Source organism: Tenrec ecaudatus, chromosome 5 (genome assembly GCF_050624435.1).
Source record: "Tenrec ecaudatus isolate mTenEca1 chromosome 5, mTenEca1.hap1, whole genome shotgun sequence".
Lineage (NCBI taxonomy): Eukaryota > Metazoa > Chordata > Mammalia > Afrosoricida > Tenrecidae > Tenrec > Tenrec ecaudatus.
Window position 1 is genome coordinate 116,647,928 of NC_134534.1, and position 21,083 is coordinate 116,669,010.

Genomic DNA, 21,083 nt, shown 5'->3' on the forward strand with positions numbered 1-21,083 from the left:
TAACCTACGTAGTCCAAGTGCCTGCTAGGTAACATACATTGTCCATGTTCCCGCTAGGTAACCTAGATAGTCCAAGCGCCCATTACCTAACCTAGATAGTCCAAGTGCCCGCTAGGCAACATACATAGTACAAGTGCCCGTTCGTTAACCTAGAAGTCCAAGTGCCCGCTATGTAACCTAGACAGTCCAAGTGCCCGCTAGGTTACCTGCATAGTCCAAGTGCCCGTTCGTTAACCTAGATAGTCCAAGTGCCCGCTAGGGAACCTATATAGTCCAAGTGCTATCTAGGTAACCTAGATAGTCCAAGGGCCCGCTAGTTAACCTACATAGTTCAAGGGCTCGCTTGTTAACTTTGCTAGTCCAAATGCCCGTTAGTTAACCTAGATCGTCCAAGTGCCCGCTATGTAACCTACATAGTCCAAGTGCCTGCTAGTTAACATAGATAGTCCAAGTGCCCGCTAGGGAAGGTTCATAGTCCAAGTGCCCGCTAGGTAACCTAGAGAGTGCAAGTGCCCGCTAGTTAACCTACATAGTCCAAGTGCCTGCTAGGTAACCTAGATAGTCCAAGGGCCTGCTAGTTAACCTACATAGTCCAAGTGCCCGCTAGGTAACCTACATAGTGCAAGTGTCCGCTAGTTAACCTACATAGTCAATGTGCCCGCTAGTTAACCTAGATAGTCCAAGTGCCCGCTAGGTAACCAACATAGTGCAAGTGCCCGTTCGTCAACCTAGATAGTCCAAGTGCCCGCTAGGTAACCTAGACAGTCCAAGTGCCTGCTAGGTTACCTACATAGTCCAAGTGCACGTTCGTTTACCTAGATAGTCCAAGTGCCCGTTGGTAACCTACATAGTCCAAGGGCCCGCTAGGTAACCTTGATAGTCCAAGTGACTTCTAGTTAACCTACGTAGTCCTAGTGCCCGCTAGGTAACCTACATAGTCCAAGTGACTGCTAGGTAACCTAGATAGTCCAAGTGCCTGATAGCTAACCTACATAGTCCATATGTCCGTTCGTTAACCTAGATAGTCCAAGTGCCCATTGGGTAACCTACATAGTCCAAGTGCCCGACTGGTAACGTGGATAGTCCAAGTGCCCGCTAGTTAACCTACATAATCCAAGTGCCTTCTAGGGAGCCTACATAGTCCACGTGACCGCTAGGGAACCTACATAGTCCAAGTGCCCGTTAGGGAACCTACATAGTCCAAGTGCCCGCTAGGTAACCTACATAATCCAAATGCCCGCAAGGAAACCTACATAGTCTAAATGCCCGCTAGGCAACCTACATAATCCAAGTGCCCGCTCTGGAACATACATAGTCCTAGTGCCCGTTAGCTAACGTAGATAGTCCAAGGGCCCGCTAGTTGACCTACATATTCCAAGTGCCAGCTAGGCAACCTAGATAGTACAAGTGCCCGCTAGGGAACCTAGACAGTCCAAGTGCCCGCTAGGTAACCTACATAGTCCAAATGCCCGCTAGTTAACCTACATAGTCCAAGTGCCCTTTAGGTAACCTAGATAGTCCAAGTGCCCGCTATTAACCTACATAGTCCAAGTGCCCACTAGGTAACCTAGATAGTGAAAGTGCCCGTTAGGTAACCCAGATAGTCCAAGTGCCTGCTAGGTAACCTACATTGTCCAAGTTCCCGCTAGGTAACCTAGATAGTCCAAGTGCCCGTTACCTAACCTAGATAGTCCAAGTGCCCGCTAGGCAACATACATAGTCCAAGTGCCCGTTCGTTAACCTAGAAGTCCAAGTGCCCGCTATGTAACCTAGACAGTCCAAGTGCCCGTTCGTTAACCTAGATAGTCCAAATGCCCGCTAGGTTACCTACATAGTCCAAGTGCACTTTCGTTAACCTAGATAGTCCCAGTGCCCTCTGGTAACCTACATAGTCCAATGGCCCGCTAGGTAACCTAGATAGTCCTAGTGCCTTCTAGTTAACCTACGTATTCCAAGTGCCTGCTAGGTAACATACATTGTCCATGTTCCCTCTAGGTAGCCTAGATTGTCCAAGCGCCCGTTACCTAACCAAGATTGTCCAAGTGCCCGCTAGGCAACATATATAGTACAAGTGCCGGTTCGTTAACATAGAAGTCCAAGTGCCCGCTAGGTTACCTGCATAGTCCAAGTGCCCGTTCATTAACCTAGATAGTCCAAGTGCCCGCTAGGGAATCTATATAGTCCAAGTGCTATCTAGGTAACCTAGATAGTCCAAGGGCCTGCTAGAAAACCTACATAGTTCAAGGGCTCGCTTGTTAACTTAGCTAGTCCAAGTGCCCGTTAGTTAACCTAGATCGTCCAAGTGCCCGCTAGGTAACCTACATAGTCCAAGAGCCTGCTAGTTAACATAGATAGTCCAAGGGCCTGCTAGTTAACATAGATAGTCCAAGGGCCTGCTAGTTAACCTACATAGTCCAAGTGCCCGCTAGGTAACCTACATAGTGCAAGTGTCCACTAGTTAACCTAGATTGTCCAATTTTCCGCTAGTTAACCTACATAGTCCAAGTGCCCGCTAGGTAACCTAGATAATCCAAGTGCCCGTTCAGTAACCTAGATAGTCCAAGTGCCCTTTAGGGAACCTAGATAGTCCAAGTGCCCGCTAGGGAACCTACATAGTCCAATTGTCCGCTCTGGAACATACATAGTCCAAGTGCCCGCTAGTTAACCTAGATAGTCCAGTGCCCGATAGGTAACCTACATAGTCCAAGTGCCCCCTAGGTAACCTATATAGTCCAAATGCCCGCTAGGGAACCTACATAGTCCAAGAGCCCGCTAGTTAACCTAGATAGTCCAAGTGCCCGCTAGGTAACCTACATAGTCCAAGTGCCCGCTAGTTAACCAGGATCATCAAAGTGCCCTCTAGTTAACTTACATAATCCAAAGGTCTGCTAGTTAACCTACATAGACCAAGGGCCCGCTAGTTAACCTAGATAGACCAAGTGCCCGCTAGTTATGCTACATAGTCCAAGTTCCCGCTAGGTCACCTAGACAGTCCAAGTGACCACTAGGTTACCTACATAGTCCAAGTGCCCATTCGTTAACCTACATAGTCCAAGTGCCCGCTAGGTAACGTAGATAGCCCAAGTGCCCGCTAGGGAACGTACATAGTCCAAGTGCCCGTAGGTAACCTATATAGTCCAAATGCCCGCTAGGGAACCTACATAGTCCAAGCGCCCGCTATTTAACCTAGATAGTCCAAGTGCCCGCTAGTTAACCAGGATCATCAAAATGCCCTCTAGTTAACTTACATAGTCCAAAGGCCTGCTAGTTAACCTACATAGACCAAGGGCCCGCTAGTTAACCTAGATAGTCCAAGTGCCCGCTAGTTAACCTACATAGTCCAAGTGCCCATTCGTTAACCTACATTGTCCAAGTGCCCACTAGGTAACGTAGATAGCCCAAGTGCCCGCTAGGGAACGTACATAGTCCAAGTGCCCACTAGGTAACCTAGACAGTTCAAGTGACCACTAGGTTACCTACATAGTCCAAGTGCCCGTTCGTTAACCTACATAGTCCAAGTGCTGGCTAGGTAACGTAGATAGCCCAAGTGCCCGCTAGGGAACGTACGTAGTCCAAGTGCCCGTAGGTAACCTAGATAGTCCAAGTGCCCGCTAGTTAACCTACATAGTCCAAGTGCCTGCTAGGTAAACTACATAGTCCAAGTGCCCATTCGTTAACCTACATTGTCCAAGTGCCCACTAGGTAACGTAGATAGCCCAAGTGCCCGCTAGGGAACGTACATAGTCCAAGTGCCCACTAGGTAACCTAGACAGTCCAATTGCCCCCTAGTTAACCTAGACAGTCCAAGTACCCATAGGGAACCTACATAGTCCAAGTGCCCGCTAGGGAACCTACATAGTCCAAGTGCCCGTTAGTTAACCTAGATAGTCCAATTGCCCGTTAGCTAACCTAGATAGTCGAAGTGTCCGCTAGTTAACCTACATAGTCCAAGTGCCCTTTCGTTAACCTAGATAGTCCAAGTGCCCGCTAGGTAACCTAGACAGTCCAAGTGCCCGCTAGGTTACCTGCATAGTCCAAGTGCACGTTCGTTAACCAAGATAGTCCCAGTGCCCTCTGGTAACCTACATAGTCCAAGGGCCCGCTAGGTAACCTTGATAGTCCAAGAGCCTTCTAGTTAACCTACGTAGTCCAAGTGCCTGCTAGGTAACATACATTGTCCATGTTCCCGCTAGGTAACCTAGATAGTCCAAGCGCCCATTACCTAACCTAGATAGTCCAAGTGCCCGCTAGGCAACATACATAGTACAAGTGCCCGTTCGTTAACCTAGAAGTCCAAGTGCCCGCTATGTAACCTAGACAGTCCAAGTGCCCGCTAGGTTACCTGCATAGTCCAAGTGCCCGTTCGTTAACCTAGATAGTCCAAGTGCCCGCTAGGGAACCTATATAGTCCAAGTGCTATCTAGGTAACCTAGATAGTCCAAGGGCCCGCTAGTTAACCTACATAGTTCAAGGGCTCGCTTGTTAACTTTGCTAGTCCAAATGCCCGTTAGTTAACCTAGATCGTCCAAGTGCCCGCTATGTAACCTACATAGTCCAAGTGCCTGCTAGTTAACATAGATAGTCCAAGTGCCCGCTAGGGAAGGTTCATAGTCCAAGTGCCCGCTAGGTAACCTAGAGAGTGCAAGTGCCCGCTAGTTAACCTACATAGTCCAAGTGCCTGCTAGGTAACCTAGATAGTCCAAGGGCCTGCTAGTTAACCTACATAGTCCAAGTGCCCGCTAGGTAACCTACATAGTGCAAGTGTCCGCTAGTTAACCTACATAGTCAATGTGCCCGCTAGTTAACCTAGATAGTCCAAGTGCCCGCTAGGTAACCAACATAGTGCAAGTGCCCGTTCGTCAACCTAGATAGTCCAAGTGCCCGCTAGGTAACCTAGACAGTCCAAGTGCCTGCTAGGTTACCTACATAGTCCAAGTGCACGTTCGTTTACCTAGATAGTCCAAGTGCCCGTTGGTAACCTACATAGTCCAAGGGCCCGCTAGGTAACCTTGATAGTCCAAGTGACTTCTAGTTAACCTACGTAGTCCTAGTGCCCGCTAGGTAACCTACATAGTCCAAGTGACTGCTAGGTAACCTAGATAGTCCAAGTGCCTGATAGCTAACCTACATAGTCCATATGTCCGTTCGTTAACCTAGATAGTCCAAGTGCCCATTGGGTAACCTACATAGTCCAAGTGCCCGACTGGTAACGTGGATAGTCCAAGTGCCCGCTAGTTAACCTACATAATCCAAGTGCCTTCTAGGGAGCCTACATAGTCCACGTGACCGCTAGGGAACCTACATAGTCCAAGTGCCCGTTAGGGAACCTACATAGTCCAAGTGCCCGCTAGGTAACCTACATAATCCAAATGCCCGCAAGGAAACCTACATAGTCTAAATGCCCGCTAGGCAACCTACATAATCCAAGTGCCCGCTCTGGAACATACATAGTCCTAGTGCCCGTTAGCTAACGTAGATAGTCCAAGGGCCCGCTAGTTGACCTACATATTCCAAGTGCCAGCTAGGCAACCTAGATAGTACAAGTGCCCGCTAGGGAACCTAGATAGTCCAAGTGCCTGTTAGCTAACCTAGATAGTCCAAGTGGCGGCTAGGTAACCTACATAGTCCAAGTGCCCTTTCGTTAACCTAGATAATCCAAGTGCCCGCTAGGTAACCTAGACAGTCCAAGTGCCCGCTAGGTAACCTACATAGTCCAAATGCCCGCTAGTTAACCTACATACTCCAAGTGCCCTTTAGGTAACCTAGATAGTCCAAGTGCCCGCTATTAACCTACATAGTCCAAGTGCCCGCTAGGTAACCTAGATAGTGAAAGTGCCCGTTAGGTAACCTAGATAGTCCAAGTGCCTGCTAGGTAACCTACATTGTCCAAGTTCCCGCTAGGTAACCTAGAAAGTGCCAATTGCCCCCTAGTTAACCTAGACAGTCCAAGTAGCCATCGGGAACCTACACAGTCCAAGTGCCCGCTAGGGAACCTACATAGTCCAAGTGCTCGCTAGGCAACCTACATAGTCCAAGTACCCGTTAGTTAACCTAGATAGTCCAATTGCCCGTTAGCTAACCTAGATAGTCCAAGTGTCCGATAGTTAACCTACATAGTCCAAGTGCCCGTTCGTTAACCTAGATAGTCCAAGTGCCCGCTAGGTAACCTAGACAGTCCAAGTGCCCGCTAGGTTACCTGCATAGTCCAAGTGCACGTTCGTTAACCAAGATAGTCCCAGTGCCCGCTAGTAACCTACATTGTCCAAGTGCCCGCTTGGTAACCAACATAGTGCAAGTGTCCGCTAGTTAACCTACATAGTCAAAGTGCCCGCTAGTTAACCTAGATAGTCCAAGTGCCCGCTAGGTAACCAACACAGTGCTAGTGCCCGTTCGTCAACCTAGATAGTCCAAGTGCCCGCTAGGTAACCTAGACAGTCCAAGTGACCACTAGGTTACCTACATAGTCCAAGTGCCCGTTCGTTAACCTACATAGTCCAAGTGCTGGCTAGGTAACGTAGATAGCCCAAGTGCCCGCTAGGGAACGTACATAGTCCAAGTGCCCGTAGGTAACCTAGATAGTCCAAGTGCCCGCTAGTTAACCTACATAGTCCAAGTGCCTGCTAGGTAAACTACATAGTCCAAGTGCTCATTCGTTAACCTACATTGTCCAAGTGCCCGCTACGTAACGTAGATAGCCCAAGGGCCCGCTAGGGAACGTACATAGACCAAGTGCCCACTAGGTAACCTAGACAGTCCAATTGCCCCCTAGTTAACCTAGACAGTCCAAGTACCCATAGGGAACCTACATAGTCCAAGTGCCCGCTAGGGAACCTACGTAGTCCAAGTGCTCGCTAGGCAACCTACATAGTCCAAGTGCCCGCTAGGTAACCTACATAGTGCAAGTGTCCGCTAGTTAACCTACATAGTCAATGTGCCCGCTAGTTAACCTAGATAGTCCAAGTGCCCGCTAGGTAACCAACACAGTGCTAGTGCCCGTTCGTCAACCTAGATAGTCCAAGTGCCCGTTAGGTATCCTAGACAGTCCAAGTGCCCGCTAGGTTACCTACATAGTCCAAGTGCACGTTCGTTTACCTAGATAGTCCAAGTTACCGCTGGTAACCTACATAGTCCAAGGGCTCGCTAGGTAACCTTGATAGTCCAAGTGACTTCTAGTTAACCTACGTAGTCCTAGTTCCCCCTAGGTAACCTACATAATCCAAGTGACAGCTAGGTAACCTAGATAGTCCAACTGCCTGATAGCTAACCTACATAGTCCAAATGTCCGTTCGTTAACCTAGATAGTCCAAGTGCCCATTGGGTAACCTACATAGTCCAAGTGCCCGAATGGTAACGTGGATAGTCCAAGTGCCCGCTAGTTAACCTACATAATCCAAGTGCCTTTTAGGGAGCCTACATAGTCCACGTGACCGCTAGGGAACCTATATAGTCCAAATGCCCGCTAGGGAACCTACATAGTCCAAGTGCCCGCTAGGTAACCTACATAGTCCAAGTGCCCGCTAGTTAACCAGGATCATCAAAGTGCTCTCTAGTTAACTTACATAATCCAAAGGTCTGCTAGTTAACCTACATAGACCAAGGGCCCGCTAGTTAACCTAGATAGACCAAGTGCCCGCTAGTTATGCTACATAGTCCAAGTTCCCGCTAGGTCACCTAGACAGTCCAAGTGACCACTAGGTTACCTACATAGTCCAAGTGCCCGTTCGTTAACCTACATAGTCCAAGTGCCCGCTAGGTAACTTAGATAGCCCAAGTGCCCGCTAGGGAACGTACATAGTCCAAGTGCCCGTAGGTAACCTATATAGTCCAAATGCCCGCTAGGGAACCTACATAGTCCAAGCGCCCGCTATTTAACCTAGATAGTCCAAGTGCCCGCTAGTTAACCAGGATCATCAAAATGCCCTCTAGTTAACTTACATAGTCCAAAGGCCTGCTAGTTAACCTACATAGACCAAGGGCCCGCTAGTTAACCTAGATAGTCCAAGTGCCCGCTAGTTAACCTACATAGTCCAAGTTCCCGCTAGGTAACCTAGACAGTTCAAGTGACCACTAGGTTACCTACATAGTCCAAGTGCCCGTTCGTTAACCTACATAGTCCAAGTGCTGGCTAGGTAACGTAGATAGCCCAAGTGCCCGCTAGGGAACGTACATAGTCCAAGTGCCCGTAGGTAACCTAGATAGTCCAAGTGCCCGCTAGTTAACCTACATAGTCCAAGTGCCTGCTAGGTAAACTACATAGTCCAAGTGCCCATTCGTTAACCTACATTGTCCAAGTGCCCACTAGGTAACGTAGATAGCCCAAGTGCCCGCTAGGGAACGTACATAGTCCAAGTGCCCACTAGGTAACCTAGACAGTCCAATTGCCCCCTAGTTAACCTAGACAGTCCAAGTACCCATAGGGAACCTACATAGTCCAAGTGCCCGCTAGGGAACCTACATAGTCCAAGTGCCCGTTAGTTAACCTAGATAGTCCAATTGCCCGTTAGCTAACCTAGATAGTCGAAGTGTCCGCTAGTTAACCTACATAGTCCAAGTGCCCTTTCGTTAACCTAGATAGTCCAAGTGCCCGCTAGGTAACCTAGACAGTCCAAGTGCCTGCTAGGTTACCTGCATAGTCCAAGTGCACGTTCGTTAACCAAGATAGTCCCAGTGCCCTCTGGTAACCTACATAGTCCAAGGGCCCGCTAGGTAACCTTGATAGTCCAAGTGCCTTCTAGTTAACCTACGTAGTCCAAGTGCCTGCTAGGTAACATACATTGTCCATGTTCCCGCTAGGTAACCTAGATAGTCCAAGCGCCCATTACCTAACCTAGATAGTCCAAGTGCCCGCTAGGCAACATACATAGTACAAGTGCCCGTTCGTTAACCTAGAAGTCCAAGTGCCCGCTATGTAACCTAGACAGTCCAAGTGCCCGCTAGGTTACCTGCATAGTCCAAGTGGCCGTTCGTTAACCTAGATAGTCCAAGTGCCCGCTAGGGAACCTATATAGTCCAAGTGCTATCTAGGTAACCTAGATAGTCCAAGGGCCCGCTAGTTAACCTACATAGTTCAAGGGCTCGCTTGTTAACTTTGCTAGTCCAAATGCCCGTTAGTTAACCTAGATCGTCCAAGTGCCCGCTATGTAACCTACATAGTCCAAGTGCCTGCTAGTTAACATAGATAGTCCAAGTGCCCGCTAGGGAAGGTTCATAGTCCAAGTGCTCTCTAGGTAACCTAGAGAGTGCAAGTGCCCGCTAGTTAACCTACATAGTCCAAGTGCCTGCTAGGTAACCTAGATAGTCCAAGGGCCTGCTAGTTAACCTACATAGTCCAAGTGCCCGCTAGGTAACCTACATAGTGCAAGTGTCCGCTAGTTAACCTACATAGTCCAAGGGCCCGCTAGGTAACCTTGATAGTCCAAGTGCCTTCTAGTTAACCTACGTAGTCCAAGTGCCCGTTCGTTAACCTACATAGTCCAAGTGCCCGCTAGGTAACGTAGATAGCCCAAGTGCCCGCTAGGGAACGTACATAGTCCAAGTGCCCGTAGGTAACCTATATAGTCCAAATGCCCGCTAGGGAACCTACATAGTCCAAGCGCCCGCTATTTAACCTAGATAGTCCAAGTGCCCGCTAGTTAACCAGGATCATCAAAATGCCCTCTAGTTAACTTACATAGTCCAAAGGCCTGCTAGTTAACCTACATAGACCAAGGGCCCGCTAGTTAACCTAGATAGTCCAAGTGCCCGCTAGTTAACCTACATAGTCCAAGTTCCCGCTAGGTAACCTAGACAGTTCAAGTGACCACTAGGTTACCTACATAGTCCAAGTGCCCGTTCGTTAACCTACATAGTCCAAGTGCTGGCTAGGTAACGTAGATAGCCCAAGTGCCCGCTAGGGAACGTACATAGTCCAAGTGCCCGTAGGTAACCTAGATAGTCCAAGTGCCCGCTAGTTAACCTACATAGTCCAAGTGCCTGCTAGGTAAACTACATAGTCCAAGTGCCCATTCGTTAACCTACATTGTCCAAGTGCCCACTAGGTAACGTAGATAGCCCAAGTGCCCGCTAGGGAACGTACATAGTCCAAGTGCCCACTAGGTAACCTAGACAGTCCAATTGCCCCCTAGTTAACCTAGACAGTCCAAGTACCCATAGGGAACCTACATAGTCCAAGTGCCCGCTAGGGAACCTACATAGTCCAAGTGCCCGTTAGTTAACCTAGATAGTCCAATTGCCCGTTAGCTAACCTAGATAGTCGAAGTGTCCGCTAGTTAACCTACATAGTCCAAGTGCCCTTTCGTTAACCTAGATAGTCCAAGTGCCCGCTAGGTAACCTAGACAGTCCAAGTGCCTGCTAGGTTACCTGCATAGTCCAAGTGCACGTTCGTTAACCAAGATAGTCCCAGTGCCCTCTGGTAACCTACATTGTCCATGTTCCCGCTAGGTAACCTAGATAGTCCAAGCGCCCATTACCTAACCTAGATAGTCCAAGTGCCCGCTAGGCAACATACATAGTACAAGTGCCCGTTCGTTAACCTAGAAGTCCAAGTGCCCGCTATGTAACCTAGACAGTCCAAGTGCCCGCTAGGTTACCTGCATAGTCCAAGTGCCCGTTCGTTAACCTAGATAGTCCAAGTGCCCGCTAGGGAACCTATATAGTCCAAGTGCTATCTAGGTAACCTAGATAGTCCAAGGGCCCGCTAGTTAACCTACATAGTTCAAGGGCTCGCTTGTTAACTTTGCTAGTCCAAGTGCTCATTCGTTAACCTACATTGTCCAAGTGCCCGCTACGTAACGTAGATAGCCCAAGGGCCCGCTAGGGAACGTATATAGTCCAAGTGCCCACTAGGTAACCTAGACAGTCCAATTGCCCCCTAGTTAACCTAGACAGTCCAAGTACCCATAGGGAACCTACATAGTCCAAGTGCCCGCTAGGGAACCTACGTAGTCCAAGTGCTCGCTAGGCAACCTACATAGTCCAAGTGCCCGTTAGTTAACCTAGATAGTCCAATTGCCCGTTAGCTAACCTAGATAGTCGAAGTGTCTGCTAATTGACCTATATAGTCCAAGTGCCCGTTCGTTAACCTAGATGGTCTAAGTGCCCGCTAGGTAACCTAGACAGTCCAAGTGCCCGCTAGGTTACCTGCATAGTCCAAGTGCACGTTCGTTAACCAAGATAGTCCCAGTGCCCTCTGGTATCCTACATAGTCCAAGGGCCTGCTAGGTAACCTTGATAGTGCAAGTGCCTTCTAGTTAACCTACGTAGTCCAAGTTCCTGCTAGGTAACATACATTGTCCATGTTCCTGCTAGGTAACCTAGATAGTCCAAGCGCCCGTTACCTAACTGAGATAGTCCAAGTGCCCGCTAGGCAACATACATAGTACAAGTGCCCGTTCGTTAACCTAGAAGTCCAAGTGCCAGCTATGTAACCTAGACAGTCCAAGTGCCCGCTAGGTTACCTGCATAGTCCAAGTGCCCGTTCGTTAACCTAGATAGTCCAAGTGCCCGATAGGGAACCTATATAGTCCAAGTGCTATCTACGTAACCTAGATAGTCCAAGGGCCCGCTAGTTAACCTACATAGTTCAAGGGCTCGCTTGTTAACTTTGCTAGTCCAAGTGCCCGTTAGTTAACCTAGATCGTCCAAGTGCCCGCTATGTAACCTACATAGTCCAAGTGCCTGCTAGTTAACATAGATATTCCAAGTGCCCGCTAGGGAAGGTTCATAGTCCAAGTGCCCGCTAGGTAACCTAGAGAGTGCAAGTGCCCGCTAGTTAACCTACATAGTCCAAGTGCCTGCTAGGTAACCTAGATAGTCCAAGGGCCTGCTAGTTAACCTACATAGTCCAAGTGCCCGCTAGGTAACCTACATAGTGCAAGTGTCCGCTAGTTAACCTACATAGTCAATGTGCCCGCTAGTTAACCTAGATAGTCCAAGTGCCCGCTAGGTAACCAACACAGTGTTAGTGCCCGTTCGTCAACCTAGATAGTCCAAGTGCCCGCTAGGTAACCTAGACAGTCCAAGTGCCCGCTAGGTTACCTACATAATCCAAGTGCCCGCTCTGGAACATACATAGTCCTAGTGCCCGTTAGCTAACCTAGATAGTCCAAGGGCCCCCTAGTTGACCTACATAGTCCAAATGCCAGCTAGGAAACCTGTATAGTACAAGTGCCCGCTAGGGGACCTAGATAGTCCAAGTACCTGTTAGCTAACCTAGATAGTCCAAGTGGTGGCTAGGTAGCCTACATAGTCCAAGTGCCCTTTTGTTAACCTAGATAATCCAAGTGTCCGCTAGGTAACCTAGACAGTCCAAGTGCCCGCTAGGTAACCTACATGGTCCAAATGCCCGCTAGTTAACCTACATACTCCAAGTGCCCTTTAGGTAACCTAGATAGTCCAAGTGCCCGCTATTAAACTACATAGTCCAAGGGCCCGCTAGGTTACCTAGATAGTGAAAGTGCCCGTTAGGTAACCTAGATAGTCCAAGTGCCTGCTAGGTAACCTACATTGTCCAAGTTCCCGCTAGGTAACCTAGACAGTCCAATTGCCCCCTAGTTAACCTAGGCAGTCCAAGTAGCCATCGGGAACCTACATAGTCCAAGTGCCCGCTAGGGAACCTACATAGTCCAAGTGCTCGCTAGGCAACCTACATAGTCCAAGTGCCCGTTAGTTAACCTAGATAGTCCAATTGCCCGTTAGCTAACCTAGATAATCCAAGTGTCCGATAGTTAACCTACATAGTCCAAGTGCCCGTTCGTTAACCTAGATAGTCCAAGTGCCCGCTGGTAACCTACATAGTCCAAGGGCCCGCTAGGTAACCTTGATAGTCCAAGTGCCTTCTAGTTAACCTAAGTAGTCCAAGTGCCTGCTAGGTAACATACATTGTCCATGTTCCCGCTGGGTAACCTAGATAGTCCAAGTGCCCGCTAGGCAACATACATAGTACAAGTGCCCCTTCGTTAACCTAGAAGTCCAAGTGCCCGCTATGTAACCTAGACAGTCCAAGTGCCCGCTAGGTTACCTGCATAGTCCAAGTTCCCGTTCGTTAACTAAGATAGTCCAAGTGCCCGCTAGGGAACCTATATAGTCCAAGTGCTATCTAGGTAACCTAGATAGTCCAAGGGCCCGCTAGTTAACCTACATAGTTCAAGGGCTTGCTTGTTAACTTTGCTAGTCCAAGTGCCCGTTAGTTAACCTAGATCGTCCAAGTGCCCGCTATGTAACCTACATAGTCCAAGTGCCTGCTAGTTAACATAGATAGTCCAAGAGCCCGCTAGGGAAGGTTCGTAGTCCAAGTGCCCGCTAGGTAACCTAGAGAGTGCAAGTGCCCGCTAGTTAACCTACATAGTCCAAGTGCCTGCTAGGTAACCTAGATAGTCCAAGGGCCTGCTAGTTAACCTACATAGTCCAAGTGCCCGCTAGGTAACCTACATAGTGCAAGTGTCCGCTAGTTAACCTACATATTCAATGTGCCCGCTAGTTAACCTAGATAGTCCAAGTGCCCGCTAGGTAACCAACATAGTGCAAGTGCCCGTTCGTCAACCTAGATAGTCCAAGTGCCTGCTAGGTAACCTAGACAGTCCAAGTGCCCGCTAGGTTACCTACATAGTCCAAGTGCACGTTCGTTTACCTAGATAGTCCAAGTGCCCGTTGGTAACCTACATAGTCCAAGGGCCCGCTAGGTAACCTTGATAGTCCAAGTGACTTCTAGTTAACCTACGTAGTCCTAGTGCCCGCTAGGTAACCTACATAGTCCAAGTGACTGCTAGGTAACCTAGATAGTCCAAGTGCCTGATAGCTAACCTACATAGTCCAAATGTCCGTTCGTTAACCTAGATAGTCCAAGTGCCCATTGGGTAACCTACATAGTCCAAGTGCCCTTCTGGTAACGTGGATAGTCCAAGTGCCCGCTAGTTAACCTACATAATCCAAGTGCCTTCTAGGGAGCCTACATAGTCCACGTGACCGCTAGGGAACCTACATAGTCCAAGTGCCCGTTAGGGAACCTACATAGTCCAAGTGCCCGCTGGGTAACCTACATAATCCAAATGCCCGCAAGGAAACCTACATAGTCTAAATGCCCGCTAGGCAACCTACATAATCCAAGTGCCCGCTCTGGAACATACATAGTCCTAGTGCCCGTTAGCTAACGTAGATTGTCCAAGGGCCCGCTAGTTGACCTACATATTCCAAGTGCCAGCTAGGCAACCTAGATAGTACAAGTGCCCGCTAGGGAACCTAGATAGTCCAAGTGCCTGTTAGCTAACCTAGATAGTCCAAGTGGCGGCTAGGTAACCTACATAGTCCAAGTGCCCTTTCGTTAACCTAGATAATCCAAGTGCCCGCTAGGTAACCTAGACAGTCCAAGTGCCCGCTAGGTAACCTACATAGTCCAAATGCCCGCTAGTTAACCTACATACTCCAAGTGCCCTTTAGGTAACCTAGATAGTCCAAGTGCCCGCTATTAACCTACATAGTCCAAGTGCCCGCTAGGTAACCTAGATAGTGAAAGTGCCCGTTAGGTAACCTAGATAGTCCAAGTGCCTGCTAGGTAACCTACATTGTCCAAGTTCCCGCTAGGTAACCTAGAAAGTGCCAATTGCCCCCTAGTTAACCTAGACAGTCCAAGTAGCCATCGGGAACCTACATAGTCCAAGTGCCCGCTAGGGAACCTACATAGTCCAAGTGCTCGCTAGGCAACCTACATAGTCCAAGTACCCGTTAGTTAACCTAGATAGTCCAATTGCCCGTTAGCTAACCTAGATAGTCCAAGTGTCCGATAGTTAACCTACATAGTCCAAGTGCCCGTTCGTTAACCTAGATAGTCCAAGTGCCCGCTAGGTAACCTAGACAGTCCAAGTGCCCGCTAGGTTACCTGCATAGTCCAAGTGCAGGTTCGTTAACCAAGATAGTCCCAGTGCCCGCTAGTAACCTACATTGTCCAAGTGCCCGCTTGGTAACCAACATAGTGCAAGTGTCCGCTAGTTAACCTACATAGTCAAAGTGCCCGCTAGTTAACCTAGATAGTCCAAGTGCCCGCTAGGTAACCAACACAGTGCTAGTGCCCGTTCGTCAACCTAGATAATCCAAGTGCCCGCTAGGTAACCTAGACAGTCCAAGTGACCACTAGGTTACCTACATAGTCCAAGTGCCCGTTCGTTAACCTACATAGTCCAAGTGCTGGCTAGGTAACGTAGATAGCCCAAGTGCCCGCTAGGGAACGTACATAGTCCAAGTGCCCGTAGGTAACCTAGATAGTCCAAGTGCCCGCTAGTTGACCTACATAGTCCAAGTGCCTGCTAGGTAAACTACATAGTCCAAGTGCTCATTCGTTAACCTACATTGTCCAAGTGCCCGCTACGTAACGTAGATAGCCCAAGGGCCCGCTAGGGAACGTATATAGTCCAAGTGCCCACTAGGTAACCTAGACAGTCCAATTGCCCCCTAGTTAACCTAGACAGTCCAAGTACCCATAGGGAACCTACATAGTCCAAGTGCCCGCTAGGGAACCTACGTAGTCCAAGTGCTCGCTAGGCAACCTACATAGTCCAAGTGCCCGTTAGTTAACCTAGATAGTCCAATTGCCCGTTAGCTAACCTAGATAGTCGAAGTGTCTGCTAATTGACCTATATAGTCCAAGTGCCCGTTCGTTAACCTAGATGGTCTAAGTGCCCGCTAGGTAACCTAGACAGTCCAAGTGCCCGCTAGGTTACCTGCATAGTCCAAGTGCACGTTCGTTAACCAAGATAGTCCCAGTGCCCTCTGGTATCCTACATAGTCCAAGGGCCTGCTAGGTAACCTTGATAGTGCAAGTGCCTTCTAGTTAACCTACGTAGTCCAAGTTCCTGCTAGGTAACATACATTGTCCATGTTCCTGCTAGGTAACCTAGATAGTCCAAGCGCCCGTTACCTAACTGAGATAGTCCAAGTGCCCGCTAGGCAACATACATAGTACAAGTGCCCGTTCGTTAACCTAGAAGTCCAAGTGCCAGCTATGTAACCTAGACAGTCCAAGTGCCCGCTAGGTTACCTGCATAGTCCAAGTGCCCGTTCGTTAACCTAGATAGTCCAAGTGCCCGATAGGGAACCTATATAGTCCAAGTGCTATCTACGTAACCTAGATAGTCCAAGGGCCCGCTAGTTAACCTACATAGTTCAAGGGCTCGCTTGTTAACTTTGCTAGTCCAAGTGCCCGTTAGTTAACCTAGATCGTCCAAGTGCCCGCTATGTAACCTACATAGTCCAAGTGCCTGCTAGTTAACATAGATATTCTAAGTGCCCGCTAGGGAAGGTTCATAGTCCAAGTGCCCGCTAGGTAACCTAGAGAGTGCAAGTGCCCGCTAGTTAACCTACATAGTCCAAGTGCCTGCTAGGTAACCTAGATAGTCCAAGGGCCTGCTAGTTAACCTACATAGTCCAAGTGCCCGCTAGGTAACCTACATAGTGCAAGTGTCCGCTAGTTAACCTACATAGTCAATGTGCCCGCTAGTTAACCTAGATAGTCCAAGTGCCCGCTAGGTAACCAACACAGTGTTAGTGCCCGTTCGTCAACCTAGATAGTCCAAGTGCCCGCTAGGTAACCTAGACAGTCCAAGTGCCCGCTAGGTTACCTACATAATCCAAGTGCCCGCTCTGGAACATACATAGTCCTAGTGCCCGTTAGCTAACCTAGATAGTCCAAGGGCCCCCTAGTTGACCTACATAGTCCAAATGCCAGCTAGGAAACCTGTATAGTACAAGTGCCCGCTAGGGGACCTAGATAGTCCAAGTACCTGTTAGCTAACCTAGATAGTCCAAGTGGTGGCTAGGTAGCCTACATAGTCCAAGTGCCCTTTTGTTAACCTAGATAATCCAAGTGTCCGCTAGGTAACCTAGACAGTCCAAGTGCCCGCTAGGTAACCTACATGGTCCAAATGCCCGCTAGTTAACCTACATACTCCAAGTGCCCTTTAGGTAACCTAGATAGTCCAAGTGCCCGCTATTAAACTACATAGTCCAAGGGCCCGCTAGGTTACCTAGATAGTGAAAGTGCCCGTTAGGTAACCTAGATAGTCCAAGTGCCTGCTAGGTAACCTACATTGTCCAAGTTCCCGCTAGGTAACCTAGACAGTCCAATTGCCCCCTAGTTAACCTAGGCAGTCCAAGTAGCCATCGGGAACCTATATAGTCCAAGTGCCCGCTAGGGAACCTACATAGTCCAAGTGCTCGCTAGGCAACCTACATAGTCCAAGTGCCCGTTAGTTAACCTAGATAGTCCAATTGCCCGTTAGCTAACCTAGATAATCCAAGTGTCTGATAGTTAACCTACATAGTCCAAGTGCCCGTTCGTTAACCTAGATAGTCCAAGTGCCCGCTGGTAACCTACATAGTCCAAGGGCCCGCTAGGTAACCTTGATAGTCCAAGTGCCTTCTAGTTAACCTAAGTAGTCCAAGTGCCTGCTAGGTAACATACATTGTCCATGTTCCCGCTAGGTAACCTAGATAGTCCAAGTGCCCGCTAGGCAACATACATAGTACAAGTGCCCGTTCGTTAACCTAGAAGTCCAAGTGCCCGCTATGTAACCTAGACAGTCCAAGTGCCCGCTAGGTTACCTGCATAGTCCAAGTTCCCGTTCGTTAACTAAGATAGTCCAAGTGCCCGCTAGGGAACCTATATAGTCCAAGTGCTATCTAGGTAACCTAGATAGTCCAAGGGCCCGCTAGTTAACCTACATAGTTCAAGGGCTTGCTTGTTAACTTTGCTAGTCCAAGTGCCCGTTAGTTAACCTAGATCGTCCAAGTGCCCGCTATGTAACCTACATAGTCCAAGTGCCTGCTAGTTAACATAGATAGTCCAAGAGCCCGCTAGGGAAGGTTCGTAGTCCAAGTGCCTGCTAGGTAACCTAGATAGTCCAAGGGCCTGCTAGTTAACCTACATAGTCCAAGTGCCCGCTAGGTAACCTACATAGTGCAAGTGTCCGCTAGTTAACCTACATAGTCAATGTGCCCGCTAGTTAACCTAGATAGTCCAAGTGCCCGCTAGGTAACCAACATAGTGCAAGTGCCCGTTCGTCAACCTAGATAGTCCAAGTGCCCGCTAGGTAACCTAGACAGTCCAAGTGCCCGATAGGTTAACTACATAGTCCAAGTGCACGTTCGTTAACCTAGATAGTCCAAGTGCCCGCTTGTAACCTACATAATCCATGGGCCCGCTAGGTAACCTTGATAGTCCAACTGCCTTCTGGTTAACCTAAGTAGTCCAAGTGCCCGCTAGGTAACCTACATAGTCAAAGTGACTGCTAGGTAACCTAGATAGTCCAAGTGCCTGATAGCTAACCTACATAGTTCAAATGTCCATTCGTTAACCTAGATAGTCCAAGTGCCCATTGGGTAACCTACATAGTCCAAGTGCCCGAATGGTAACCTGGATAGTCCAAGTGCCCGCTAGTTAACCTACATAGTCCAAGTGCCTTCTAGGGAGCTTACATAGTCCACGTGACCGTTAGGGAACCTACATAGTCCAAGTGCCCGTTAGGGAACCTACATAGTCCAAGTGCCCGCTAGGTAACCTACATAGTCCAAATGCCCGCAAGGAAACCTACATAGTTTAAATGCCCGAGGGCAGCCTACATAATCCAAGTGCCCGCTCTGGAACATACATAGTCCAAGTGCCCGTTAGCTACCCTAGATAGTCCAAGTGGCGGCTAGGTAACCTTCATAGTTCAAGTGCCCTTTCGTTAACCTAGATAATCCAAGTGCCCGCTAGGTAACCTAGACAGTCCAAGTGCCCGCTAGGTAACCTACATAGTCCAAATGCCCGCTACTTAACCTACATAGTCCAAGTGCCCTTTAGGTAACCTAGTTAGTCCAAGTGCCCGCTATTAACCTACATAGTCCAAGTGCCCGCTAGGTAACCTAGATAGTGAAAGTGCCCTTTAGGTAACCTAGATAGTCCAAGTGCCTGCTAGGTAACCTAGATAGTCCAAGTGCCCGTTACCTAACCTAGATAGTCCAAGTGCCCGCTAGGCAACATACATAGTCCAAGTGCCCGTTCGTTAACCTAGAAATCCAAGTGCCCGCTATGTAACCTAGACAGTCCAAGTGCCCGTTCGTTAACCTAGATAGTCCAAGTGCCTGCTAGGGAACCTATATACTCCAAGTGCTATGTAGGTAACCTAGATTGTCCAAGGTCCCGCTAGTTAACCTACATAGTCCAAGGACTCGCTTGTTAACTTTGATAGTCCAAGTGCACGTTAGTAAACCTAGATCGTCCTAGTGCCCCCTAGTTAACCTAGATCGCCCAAGTGTCCTCTAGTTAACCTATATAGTCCAAGTGCCCGCTAGGTAACCTACATAGTGCAAGTGTCTGCTAGGTAACCTACATAGTCCAAGTACCCGCTAGTTAACGTAGATAGTCCAAGTGCCCGCTAGGGAAGGTACATAGTCCAAGTTAACCTACATAGTCAATGTGCCCGCTAGTTAACCTAGATAGTCCAAGTGCCCGCTAGGTAACCAACATAGTGCAAGTTCCCGTTCATCAACCTAGATAGTCCAAGTGCCCGCTAGGTAACCTAGACAGTCCAAGAGCCCGCTAGGTTACCTACATAGTCCAAGTGCACGTTCGTTAACCTAGATAGTCCAAGTGCCCGCTTGTAACCTACATAGTCCAAGGGCCCGCTAGGTAACCTTGATAGTCCAACTGCCTTCTGGTTAACCTACGTAGTCCAAGTGCCCGCTAGTTAACCTACATAGTCCAAGTGCCTGCTAGGTAACCTAGATAGTCCAAGGGCCTGCTAGTTAACCTACATAGTCCAAGTACTCGCTAGGTAACCTACATAGTGCAAGTGTCCGCTAGTTAACCTACATAGTCAACGTGCCCGCTAGTTAACCTAGATAGTCCAAGTGCCCGCTAGGTAACCAACATAGTGCAACTGCCCGTTCATCAACCTAGATAGTCCAAGTGCCCGCAAGGTTACCTGCATAGTCCAAGTTCCCGCTAGTTAACGTAGATAGTCCAAGTGTCTGCTAGGTAACCTACATAGTTCAAGTGCCCGCTAGTTAATGTAGATAGTCCAAGTGCCCGCTAGGGAAGGTACATAGTCCAAGTGCCCGCTAGGTAACCTAGAGGGTGCAAGTGCCCGCTAGTTAACCTACATAGTCCAAGTGCCTGCTAGGTAACCTAGATAGTCCAAGGGCCTGCTAGTTAACCTACATAGTCCAAGTGCCCGCTAGGTAACCAACAATATGCAAGTGTCCGCTAGTTAACCTACATAGTCAAAGTGCCCGTTAGTTAACCTAGATAGTCCAAGTGCCCGCTAGGTAACCTACATCGTGCAAGTGTCCGCTAGTTAACCTAGATCGTCCAATTGTCCGCTAGTTAACGTACATAGTCCAAGTGTCCGCTAGGTAACCTAGATAGTCCAAATGCCCGTTCGGTAACCTAGATAGTCCAAGTGCCCTTTAGGGAATCTAGCTAGTCCAAGTGCCTGCTAGGGAACCTACATAGTCCAATTGCTCGCTCTGGAACATACATAGTCCAAGTGCCCGTTAGTTAACCTAGATAATCCAAGTGCCCGCTAGTTAACCTAGATAGTCCAAGTGCCCGCTAGGTAACCTACATAGTCCAAGTGCCCGCTAGGTAACCTATATAGTCCAAATGCCCGCTAGGGAACCTACATAGTCCAAGCGCCCGCTAGTTAACCTAGATAGTCCAAGTGCCCGCTAGTTAACCAGGATCATCAAAGTGTCCTCTAGTTAATTTACATAGTCCAATGGCCTGCTAGTTAACCTACATAGACCAAGGGCCCGCTAGTTAACCTAGATAATCCAAGTGCCCGCTAGGTAACCAACAATATGCAAGTGTCCGCTAGTTAACCTACATAGACCAAGGGCCCGCTAGTTAACCTAGATAGTCCAAGTGCCCACTAGTTAACCTACATAGTCCAAGTTCCTGCTAGGTAAGCTAGACAGTCCAAGTGACCACTAGGTTACCTACATAGTCCAAGTGCCCATTCATTAACCTACATAGTCCAAGTGCCCGTTCGTTAACCTAGATTGTCCAAGTGCCCGCTAGGTAACCTAGACAGTCCAAGGGCCCGCTATGTTA